The sequence below is a fragment of the Cryptomeria japonica genome, unplaced genomic scaffold, assembly GCF_030272615.1.
Source record: "Cryptomeria japonica unplaced genomic scaffold, Sugi_1.0 HiC_scaffold_443, whole genome shotgun sequence".
NCBI lineage: Eukaryota > Viridiplantae > Streptophyta > Pinopsida > Cupressales > Cupressaceae > Cryptomeria > Cryptomeria japonica.
In genome coordinates, this window is record NW_026729263.1 from 30,233 (window position 1) to 42,495 (window position 12,263).

At 62.5% G+C, this 12,263-nt stretch overlaps 1 non-coding gene across 1 annotated transcript; it reads right to left on the reverse strand.

Annotated features, from left to right (window-relative positions):
• Positions 1-7,730: 7,730 nt before the first annotated feature.
• LOC131871683 (5S ribosomal RNA) lies at positions 7,731-7,849 on the reverse strand. The gene has a single exon (XR_009369894.1). It is a non-coding gene; the product is annotated as a 5S ribosomal RNA (ribosomal RNA).
• Positions 7,850-12,263: the final 4,414 nt, after the last annotated feature.

Below are 12,263 nucleotides of genomic sequence, written 5' to 3' on the forward strand. Positions count from 1 at the left end.
CCCCGTTCGCCAAGTGTGAGCCCTGCCCGGGTGCGCGCACCTTGCTAGGGCGTCGGGTGTGCACCCGGCCCGGCCTACGTGCGTGCACCTGGAGGGGGCGTCGTGTGCGTGCAGTGTCCCGTCTGCAACGCGGTGCCCACACACCACCTCGGGCGCAACGACCTGCGCTCACATGTGGGCCGAGTGCACCTTGGTGCATGTTCGGGGCGCCTCGGGTGCACGCTCGATCTTGCCCCGGTGCACCAAGGCGCTCGGTTTGCCCCGGGTGCGCACTTGGTGCAAGGTGGGCACCCAAAATAGGGATCAAGCACCAAAACACAAGTTTCGGGATGCAAAATGGGACCCAAGGACCACAAATGCGTTCCAAGACCCATGATGGGTCCACGAGAACAAAAATGTGTTCCGAGACTTAATAAACAAATATTGGGTTTTAGGAGAAGAAACATGCTCTGATGCCCAAAACGAGAATCGACCCCGAAAAGGCCACAGGCCAAAAGTGGGATGCGAGACAAAAAAAAATGGGACCCGAGGACCAAAATTGGGTTCCCAGGTCGAAGACAGGGCAACCGGACAAGAAACGACCTCTAAGGCTCGAAATGAGTCCCGACGACTAAAACTTGACAAGAAGCACCCATCAGGCACCCAACTCGACACCCATGGGATGCCGACCCACCCGGGCTTCCACCTAGCACACCTTGGCACCCACCCACCCTCGCACCCAACCTCGCACCCAACTTAGCACCTTTGAACCCACATTGGCACTCACCCTGACCCTGGCACCTTGGAACCCACATTGGCACTCACCTTGACCCTGGCACCCACCTTTGCACTCACCTTGGGACCCACCCTGGCTCCCACCTCGGCACCCACCCAGACACCCACCTTGGTTCCTTGGCACCCACCTTGGATCCTTGGCACCCACCCCGACACCCACCTTGGCACGCAACTTGGCTACTTGCCACCCACCTTGGCTCCTTGACGCCCACCCCGACAACCACCCCGTGACCTACCCTGGCTAGGGTTGGTGCACACCCACCCTGGTGCCCACCTTGGCACCCACCCTATGACCCACCTTGGCACGCACCTTAGTACCCACCCCGTTACCCACCCTAGGACCCACCCCGTGACCCACCTTGGCCAGGGTGGGTGCCTTGGTGCGCACAACTTGCCTGGGCTGCACACCAGGGCGGGCTCAAGATGGCACCCGCGTTCCGTTTTTTTCACTATCTTTCAAAACGGAAATTTTAAAATCTCATTTTTTTCTTTTTTTTGCCTTTTCTGGAAATTAGTGAAGGCAGCGCATCAAAGGTGCGCAATGCTGGTGCGAACCCGGGAGCGCTCCGATGTGTGCTCCAAGGTGCGGCGTGCACGAAGTCCGAGCCCGGTTTGCCCCGGGTGCGCACCTCGCGTGCACCTTCGCCGGGGTGAGCACCTTGGCTGGGTTGCGCGCCCTGGTGCGTACCAAGGAGCGCTCTGAAGTGTGCTCCAAGGTGCGGCGTGCACGAAGTCGGAGCCCGGTTTGCCCCGGGTGTGCACCTCGGGTGCGCACCTCGCGTGCACCTTCGCTGCGGTGGGCACCTTGGCTGGGTTGCGCGCCTTGGTGGGCACCATGCAGTGCACGAAGTCGGAGCCCGGTTTGCCCCGGGCGCGCACCTCCGCCAGGGTGGGCACCTTGGTGCGCACAACTTGCCTGGGCTGCGCATCAGGAAGGGCTCAAGATGGCACCCGCGTTCCGTTTTTTTCACTATCTTTCAGAACGGAAATTTTAAAATATCGTTTTTTTTTGCCTTTTCTGGAAATTAGTGAAGGCAGCGCATCAAAGGTGCGCAACGCTGGTGCGAACCTGGGAGCGCTCCGATGTGTGCTCCAAGGTGCGGCGTGCACGAAGTCGGAGCCCGGTTTGCCTCGGGTGCGCCCTGGTGGGCACCATGGTGCGCACCAAGGAGCGCTCCGAAGTGTGCTCCAAGGTGCGGCCTGCACGAAGTCGGAGCCCGGTTTGCCCCGGGTGTGCACCTCGGGTGGGCACCTTGGTGCGCATGCCTTGCCTGGGCTGCGCACCAGGGCGGGCTCAAGATGGCACCCGCGTTCCTTTTTTTTCACTATCTTTCAAAACGGAAATTTTAAAATCTCATTTTTTTTTGCCTTTTTCTGGAAATTAGTGAAGGCAGCGCATCAAAGGTGCGCACCTCGCTGCCCACCACGGTGCGCAACGCCGGTGGGCACCCGGGAGTGCTTCGAAGTGTGCTCCAAGGTGCTGCGTGCACGTTGTCGGAGCCCGGTTTGCCCCGGGTGCGCACCTCGCGTGCACCTTCGTCGGGGTGGGCACCTTGGCTTGGTTTGCCCCGGCTGCGCTCCGAAGCGGGGTTATTGGAGCGCCGCCTCTTTTTTTGTCGGAGCGTTTGGTGGGGTTTCTCGCATTGGCTCTTCCGAGGCCCGGTTGCCACCCTGGCGCGCACGAAGTCGGAAGTAGGGTTAATTGCCCGGGTGCGCACCTTTGCCAGGGTGGCACCTTACCTGGGCTGCGCACCAGGGCGGGCTCAAGATGGCACGCGCGTTCCGTTTTTTTCACTATCTTTCAAAACGGAAATTTTAAAATCTCCTTTTTTTTTTGCCTTTTCTGGAAATTAGTGAAGGCAGCGCATCAAAGGTGCGCACCTCGCTGCCCACCTTGGTGTGCTCTGAGGTGCGCACCCGGGAGCGCTACGAAGTGTGCTCCAAGGTGCGGCGTGCACGTTGTCGGAGCCCGGTTTGCCCCGGGTGCGCACCTCGCCTGCACCTTGGCCGGGGTGGGCACCTTGGCTGGGTTTGCCCAGGGTGCGCTCCGAAGCGGGGTTACTGGAGCGCCCCCTCTTTTTTTGTCAGAGAGTTTGGTGGGGTTTCTCGCATTGGCTCTTCCCAGGCCCGGTTGTTGGGTGCGCTCCCACCCTGGCGCGCGCGAAGTTGGAAGTTGGGTTAATTGCCCGGGCGCGCACCTTCGCCAGGGTGGGCACCTTGGTGCGCAAACCTTGGCTGGGCTGCGCACCAGGGCGGGCTCAAGATGGCACCAGCATTCCCTTTTTCTCACTATCTTTTCAAAACGGAAATTTTAAAATCTCGTTTTTTTTTTGCCTTTTATGGAATTAGTGAAGGCATCGCATCAAAGGTGCGCACCTCGCTGCCCACCTTGGTGTGCTCCGAGGTGCCCACCACGGTGCGCAACGCCGGTGCGAACCCGGGAGCGCCCCGATGTGTGCTCCAAGGTGCGGCGTGCACGAAGTCGGACCCCGGTTTGCCCCGGGTGCGCCACCTCGCGTGCACCTTGGTGCGCACACCTTGGCTGGGTTGCGGCCGGGCCTGGTGGGCACCATGGTGCGCACCAAGGAGCGCTCCGAAGTGTGCTCCAAGGTGCGGCGTGCACGAAGTCGGAGCCCGGTTTGCCCCGGGTGCGCACCTTCGCCGCGGTGGGCACCATGGCGTGCACGAAGTCGGAGCCCGGTTTGCCCCGGGTGCGCACCTCGCGTGCACCTTCGCCGGGGTGGGCACCTCGGCTGGGTTGCGCGCCCTGGTGCGCACCAAGGAGCGCTCTGAAGTGTGCCTCCAAGTGCGGCGTGCACGAAGTCGGAGCCCGGTTTGCCCCGGGTGTGCACCTCGCGTGCACCTTCGCTGGCGGTGGGCACCTTGGCTGGGTTGCGCGCCTTGGTGGGCACCATGCAGTGCACGAAGTCGGAGCCCGGTTTGCCCCGGGCGCCGCACCTCCGCCAGGGTGGGCACCTTGGTGCGCACAACTTGCCTGGGCTGCGCACCAGGAAGGGCTCAAGATGGCACCCGCGTTCCGTTTTTTTCACTATCTTTCAGAACGGAAATTTTAAAATATCGTTTTTTTTTGCCTTTTCTGGAAATTAGTGAAGGCAGCAGCATCAAAGGTGCGCAACGCTGGTGCGAACCTGGGAGCGCTCCGATGTGTGCTCCAAGGTGCGGCGTGCACGAAGTCGGACCCCGGTTTGCCCCGGGTGCGCACCTCGCGTGCACCTTGGTGCGCACACCTTGGCTGGGTTGCGCGCCCTGGTGGGCACCATGGTGCGCACCAAGGAGCGCTCCGAAGTGTGCTCCAAGGTGCGGCGTGCACGAAGTCGGAGCCCGGGTTTGCCCCGGGTGCGCACCTCGCGTGCACCTTCGCCGCGGGGGGCACCATGGCGTGCACGAAGTCGGAGCCCGGTTTGCCCCGGGTGCGCACCTCGCGTGCACCTTCGCCGGGGTGGGCACCTTAGTGTGCAGACCTTGGCTGGGTTGCGCGCCCTGGTGGGCACCATGGTGCGCACCAAGGAGCGCTCCGAAGTGTGCTCCAAGGTGCGCCTGCACGAAGTCGGAGCCCGGTTTGCCCCGGGTGTGCACCTCGGGTGGGCACCTTGGTGCGCATGCCTTGCCTGGGCTGCGCACCAGGGCGGGCTCAAGATGGCACCCGCGTTCCTTTTTTTTCACTATCTTTCAAAACGGAAATTTTAAATCTCATTAAACGGAAATTTTAAAATCTCATTTTTTTTTGCCTTTTTCTGGAAATTAGTGAAGGCAGCGCATCAAAGGTGCGCACCTCGCTGCCCACCACGGTGCGCAACGCCGGTGGGCACCCGGGAGTGCTTCGAAGTGTGCTCCAAGGTGCTGCGTGCACGTTGTCGGAGCCCGGTTTGCCCCGGGTGCGCACCTCGCGTGCACCTTCGTCGGGGTGGGCACCTTGGCTGGGTTTGCCCCGGCTGCGCTCCGAAGCGGGGTTATTGGAGCGCCGCCTCTTTTTTTGTCGGAGCGTTTGGTGGGGTTTCTCGCATTGGCTCTTCCGAGGCCCGGTTGCCACCCTGGCGCGCACGAAGTCGGAAGTAGGGTTAATTGCCCGGGTGCGCACCTTTGCCAGGGTGGGCACCTTACCTGGGCTGCGCACCAGGGCGGGCTCAAGATGGCACGCGCGTTCCGTTTTTTTCACTATCTTTCAAAACGGAAATTTTAAAATCTCCTTTTTTTTTTGCCTTTTCTGGAAATTAGTGAAGGCAGCGCATCAAAGGTGCGCACCTCGCTGCCCACCTTGGTGTGCTCTGAGGTGCGCACCCGGGAGCGCTACGAAGTGTGCTCCAAGGTGCGGCGTGCACGTTGTCGGAGCCCGGTTTGCCCCGGGTGCGCACCTCGCCTGCACCTTGGCCGGGGTGGGCACCTTGGCTGGGTTTGCCCAGGGTGCGCTCCGAAGCGGGGTTACTGGAGCGCCCCCTCTTTTTTTGTCAGAGCGTTTGGTGGGGTTTCTCGCATTGGCTCTTCCCAGGCCCGGTTGTTGGGTGCGCTCCCACCCTGGCGCGCGCGAAGTTGGAAGTTGGGTTAATTGCCCGGGCGCGCACCTTCGCCAGGGTGGGCACCTTGGTGCGCACACCTTGGCTGGGCTGCGCACCAGGGCGGGCTCAAGATGGCACCAGCATTCCCTTTTTCTCACTATCTTTCAAAACGGAAATTTTAAAATCTCGTTTTTTTTTTGCCTTTTATGGAAATTAGTGAAGGCATCGCATCAAAGGTGCGCACCTCGCTGCCCACCTTGGTGTGCTCCGAGGTGCCCACCACGGTGCGCAACGCCGGTGCGAACCCGGGAGCGCCCCGATGTGTGCTCCAAGGTGCGGCGTGCACGAAGTCGGACCCCGGTTTGCCCCGGGTGCGCACCTCGCGTGCACCTTGGTGCGCACACCTTGGCTGGGTTGCGCGGCCTGGTGGGCACCATGGTGCGCACCAAGGAGCGCTCCGAAGTGTGCTCCAAGGTGCGGCGTGCACGAAGTCGGAGCCCGGTTTGCCCCGGGTACGCACCTCGCGTGCACCTTCGCCGGGGTGGGCACCTCGGCTGGGTTGCGCGCCCTGGTGCGCACCAAGGAGCGCTCCGAAGTGTGCTCCAAGGTGCGGCGTGCACGAAGTCGGAGCCCGGTTTGCCCCGGGTGCGCACCTTCGCCGCGGTGCGCACCATGGCGTGCACGAAGTCGGAGCCCGGTTTGCCCCGGGTGCGCACCTCGCGTGCACCTTCGGCGGGGTTGCGCGCCCTGGTGGGCACCATGGTGCGCACCAAGGAGCGCTCCGAAGTGTGCTCCAAGGTGCGGCGTGCACGAAGTCGGAGCCCGGTTTGCCCCGGGTGCGCACCTCGCGTGCACCTTCGGCGGGGTTGCGCGCCCTGGTGGGCACCATGGTGCGCACCAAGGAGCGCTCCGAAGTGTGCTCCAAGGTGCGGCGTGCACGAAGTCGGAGCCCGGTTTGCCCCGGGTGCGCACCTCGCGTGCACCTTCGCCGCGGTGGGCACCATGGCGTGCACGAAGTCGGAGCCCGGTTTGCCCCGGGTGCGCACCTCGCGTGCACCTTCGCCGGGGTGGGCACCTCGGCTGGGTTGCGCGCCCTGGTGCGCACCAAGGAGCGCTCCGAAGTGTGCTCCAAGGTGCGGCGTGCACGAAGTCGGAGCCCGGTTTGCCCCGGGTGCGCACCTCGCGTGCACCTTCGCCAGGGTGGGCACCTCGGTGCGCACACCTTCTCAATGTTTTCTTGCCTTTTCTGGAAATTGGTGAAGGCAGCGCATCAAAGGTGCGCACCTCGGTGTGCTCCGAGGTGCGAACCCGAGAGCGCTCCGAGGTGCCCACGAAGTCGAAAGTCGGGTTAATTGCATTGTTTTCCCCGGGTGCGCTCCGAGGTGCGCAACATCGGCGCGCACCAAGGAGGGCTCCGAAGTGTGCTCCAAGGTGCGCACGATGGCGTGCACCTCTGGTGCGCACGATTCGGAGCTCGGTTTGACCGGGGTGCGCACACCTTGGCTGGGTTGCGCACCTTTTGTGCGCTCCAAGGTGCGCACGAAGTCGGAGCTCGGTTTGCCCCGGGTGCGCACCTTCGCCAGGGTGCGCACCTTGATGCGCACGCCTTGGCTGGGCTGCGCACCTTGGTGGGCGCCATGGTGCGCACCTTTCGTGCGCTCCAAGGTGCGCACGAAGTCGGAGCTCGGTTTGCCCCGGGTGCGCACCTTGGTGGGCGCCATGGTGCACTCCGAGGTGCCCAAGATTGGTGCGCACCAAGGAGCGCTCCGAAGTGCGCTCCAAGGTGCGCGCGAAGTCGAAAGTTGGGTTAATTGTCCGGTTTGCCTCGGGTGCGCACCTTGCGTGCACCTTCGCCAGGGTGGGCGCCTTGGTGCGCACACCTTGGCTGGGCTGCGCACACCTTGGCACCCGCGTTTCCTTCATTTTAAATTTTTTTTTTTTACAATCTCTCAAGTGGGAAATTCTATAATCTCAACTTTTTTTGCCTTTTCAGGAAACTTTTGAATGGAGCGCATCATTGGTGCGCTCCGAAGTGTGCTCCAAAGCTCTCTCCAGCTGCGTGCACCTGCCCCGGCCGCGCACCCGGCCCCGCCCAGCTTCGCTCACCTGTCCCGGGCGTCTGGTGCGGAACCTTAGAGTAAGAAACATCACCGTGCACCTTGGCCAACGTGCGCGACTCGACCGGAGCGCGCACTGGCCGAGGTGCACACCGATTTCACCTGGGTGCGCGCGCAGCACCTCGGGCGCACCGGGGTGCGCGCACAACGCCCGGGTTGCACCGTGGCCTGTGTGCTCGGGGCGCCTCGGGTGCGCGCTCGGTGTCGCCCCCGCGCGCGCGGTAGTGCGGGCAGCGCACCCCGGCCCGGCCCGGCCCCGACGAGAACGCAAACGGGCAAAAGGTTTATTCAAATAGCATTGCGACGCCCGGCGAAAAACTAAAAAAGGGTGCAACACCGGGACTTCCCGGGAGGTCACCCATCCCAGTACTACTCCGGCCCAAGCGCGCTTAACTGCGGAGTTCTGATGGGATCCGGTGCACTAACGCTGGTATGATCGCACCCGTTATGAGCTTGTCGCAGTGTGTACTTAGCAAACCGCGACCCACGTGCGAATCCACCCCGGCCACCCACCCCCGTCGAGGTGCACACCCTCCCTCGCGAAGTGCGCCCCGTTCGCCAAGTGTGAGCCCTGCCCGGGTGCGCGCACCTTGCTAGGGCGTCGGGTGTGCACCCGGCCCGGCCTACGTGCGTGCACCTGGAGGGGGCGTCGTGTGCGTGCAGTGTCCCGTCTGCAACGCGGTGCCCACACACCACCTCGGGCGCAACGACCTGCGCTCACATGTGGGCCGAGTGCACCTTGGTGCATGTTCGGGGCGCCTCGGGTGCACGCTCGATCTTGCCCCGGTGCACCAAGGCGCTCGGTTTGCCCCGGGTGCGCACTTGGTGCAAGGTGGGCACCCAAAATAGGGATCAAGCACCAAAACACAAGTTTCGGGATGCAAAATGGGACCCAAGGACCACAAATGCGTTCCAAGACCCATGATGGGTCCACGAGAACAAAAATGTGTTCCGAGACTTAATAAACAAATATTGGGTTTTAGGAGAAGAAACATGCTCTGATGCCCAAAACGAGAATCGACCCCGAAAAGGCCACAGGCCAAAAGTGGGATGCGAGACAAAAAAAAATGGGACCCGAGGACCAAAATTGGGTTCCCAGGTCGAAGACAGGGCAACCGGACAAGAAACGACCTCTAAGGCTCGAAATGAGTCCCGACGACTAAAACTTGACAAGAAGCACCCATCAGGCACCCAACTCGACACCCATGGGATGCCGACCCACCCGGGCTTCCACCTAGCACACCTTGGCACCCACCCACCCTCGCACCCAACCTCGCACCCAACTTAGCACCTTTGAACCCACATTGGCACTCACCCTGACCCTGGCACCTTGGAACCCACATTGGCACTCACCTTGACCCTGGCACCCACCTTTGCACTCACCTTGGGACCCACCCTGGCTCCCACCTCGGCACCCACCCAGACACCCACCTTGGTTCCTTGGCACCCACCTTGGATCCTTGGCACCCACCCCGACACCCACCTTGGCACGCAACTTGGCTACTTGCCACCCACCTTGGCTCCTTGACGCCCACCCCGACAACCACCCCGTGACCTACCCTGGCTAGGGTTGGTGCACACCCACCCTGGTGCCCACCTTGGCACCCACCCTATGACCCACCTTGGCACGCACCTTAGTACCCACCCCGTTACCCACCCTAGGACCCACCCCGTGACCCACCTTGGCCAGGGTGGGTGCCTTGGTGCGCACAACTTGCCTGGGCTGCACACCAGGGCGGGCTCAAGATGGCACCCTGCGTTCCGTTTTTTTCACTATCTTTCAAAACGGAAATTTTAAAATCTCATTTTTTTCTTTTTTTTGCCTTTTCTGGAAATTAGTGAAGGCAGCGCATCAAAGGTGCGCAATGCTGGTGCGAACCCGGGAGCGCTCCGATGTGTGCTCCAAGGTGCGGCGTGCACGAAGTCCGAGCCCGGTTTGCCCCGGGTGCGCACCTCGCGTGCACCTTCGCCGGGGTGAGCACCTTGGCTGGGTTGCGCGCCCTGGTGCGTACCAAGGAGCGCTCTGAAGTGTGCTCCAAGGTGCGGCGTGCACGAAGTCGGAGCCCGGTTTGCCCCGGGTGTGCACCTCGGGTGCGCACCTCGCGTGCACCTTCGCTGCGGTGGGCACCTTGGCTGGGTTGCGCGCCTTGGTGGGCACCATGCAGTGCACGAAGTCGGAGCCCGGTTTGCCCCGGGCGCGCACCTCCGCCAGGGTGGGCACCTTGGTGCGCACAACTTGCCTGGGCTGCGCATCAGGAAGGGCTCAAGATGGCACCCGCGTTCCGTTTTTTTCACTATCTTTCAGAACGGAAATTTTAAAATATCGTTTTTTTTTGCCTTTTCTGGAAATTAGTGAAGGCAGCGCATCAAAGGTGCGCAACGCTGGTGCGAACCTGGGAGCGCTCCGATGTGTGCTCCAAGGTGCGGCGTGCACGAAGTCGGAGCCCGGTTTGCCTCGGGTGCGCCCTGGTGGGCACCATGGTGCGCACCAAGGAGCGCTCCGAAGTGTGCTCCAAGGTGCGGCCTGCACGAAGTCGGAGCCCGGTTTGCCCCGGGTGTGCACCTCGGGTGGGCACCTTGGTGCGCATGCCTTGCCTGGGCTGCGCACCAGGGCGGGCTCAAGATGGCACCCGCGTTCCTTTTTTTTCACTATCTTTCAAAACGGAAATTTTAAAATCTCATTTTTTTTTGCCTTTTTCTGGAAATTAGTGAAGGCAGCGCATCAAAGGTGCGCACCTCGCTGCCCACCACGGTGCGCAACGCCGGTGGGCACCCGGGAGTGCTTCGAAGTGTGCTCCAAGGTGCTGCGTGCACGTTGTCGGAGCCCGGTTTGCCCCGGGTGCGCACCTCGCGTGCACCTTCGTCGGGGTGGGCACCTTGGCTTGGTTTGCCCCGGCTGCGCTCCGAAGCGGGGTTATTGGAGCGCCGCCTCTTTTTTTGTCGGAGCGTTTGGTGGGGTTTCTCGCATTGGCTCTTCCGAGGCCCGGTTGCCACCCTGGCGCGCACGAAGTCGGAAGTAGGGTTAATTGCCCGGGTGCGCACCTTTGCCAGGGTGGCACCTTACCTGGGCTGCGCACCAGGGCGGGCTCAAGATGGCACGCGCGTTCCGTTTTTTTCACTATCTTTCAAAACGGAAATTTTAAAATCTCCTTTTTTTTTTGCCTTTTCTGGAAATTAGTGAAGGCAGCGCATCAAAGGTGCGCACCTCGCTGCCCACCTTGGTGTGCTCTGAGGTGCGCACCCGGGAGCGCTACGAAGTGTGCTCCAAGGTGCGGCGTGCACGTTGTCGGAGCCCGGTTTGCCCCGGGTGCGCACCTCGCCTGCACCTTGGCCGGGGTGGGCACCTTGGCTGGGTTTGCCCAGGGTGCGCTCCGAAGCGGGGTTACTGGAGCGCCCCCTCTTTTTTTGTCAGAGAGTTTGGTGGGGTTTCTCGCATTGGCTCTTCCCAGGCCCGGTTGTTGGGTGCGCTCCCACCCTGGCGCGCGCGAAGTTGGAAGTTGGGTTAATTGCCCGGGCGCGCACCTTCGCCAGGGTGGGCACCTTGGTGCGCAAACCTTGGCTGGGCTGCGCACCAGGGCGGGCTCAAGATGGCACCAGCATTCCCTTTTTCTCACTATCTTTCAAAACGGAAATTTTAAAATCTCGTTTTTTTTTTGCCTTTTATGGAAATTAGTGAAGGCATCGCATCAAAGGTGCGCACCTCGCTGCCCACCTTGGTGTGCTCCGAGGTGCCCACCACGGTGCGCAACGCCGGTGCGAACCCGGGAGCGCCCCGATGTGTGCTCCAAGGTGCGGCGTGCACGAAGTCGGACCCCGGTTTGCCCCGGGTGCGCACCTCGCGTGCACCTTGGTGCGCACACCTTGGCTGGGTTGCGCGGCCTGGTGGGCACCATGGTGCGCACCAAGGAGCGCTCCGAAGTGTGCTCCAAGGTGCGGCGTGCACGAAGTCGGAGCCCGGTTTGCCCCGGGTGCGCACCTTCGCCGCGGTGGGCACCATGGCGTGCACGAAGTCGGAGCCCGGTTTGCCCCGGGTGCGCACCTCGCGTGCACCTTCGCCGGGGTGGGCACCTCGGCTGGGTTGCGCGCCCTGGTGCGCACCAAGGAGCGCTCTGAAGTGTGCTCCAAGGTGCGGCGTGCACGAAGTCGGAGCCCGGTTTGCCCCGGGTGTGCACCTCGCGTGCACCTTCGCTGCGGTGGGCACCTTGGCTGGGTTGCGCGCCTTGGTGGGCACCATGCAGTGCACGAAGTCGGAGCCCGGTTTGCCCCGGGCGCGCACCTCCGCCAGGGTGGGCACCTTGGTGCGCACAACTTGCCTGGGCTGCGCACCAGGAAGGGCTCAAGATGGCACCCGCGTTCCGTTTTTTTCACTATCTTTCAGAACGGAAATTTTAAAATATCGTTTTTTTTTGCCTTTTCTGGAAATTAGTGAAGGCAGCGCATCAAAGGTGCGCAACGCTGGTGCGAACCTGGGAGCGCTCCGATGTGTGCTCCAAGGTGCGGCGTGCACGAAGTCGGACCCCGGTTTGCCCCGGGTGCGCACCTCGCGTGCACCTTGGTGCGCACACCTTGGCTGGGTTGCGCGCCCTGGTGGGCACCATGGTGCGCACCAAGGAGCGCTCCGAAGTGTGCTCCAAGGTGCGGCGTGCACGAAGTCGGAGCCCGGTTTGCCCCGGGTGCGCACCTCGCGTGCACCTTCGCCGCGGTGGGCACCATGGCGTGCACGAAGTCGGAGCCCGGTTTGCCCCGGGTGCGCACCTCGCGTGCACCTTCGCCGGGGTGGGCACCTTAGTGTGCAGACCTTGGCTGGGTTGCGCGCCCTGGTGGGCACCATGGTGCGCACCAAGGAGCGCTCCGAAGT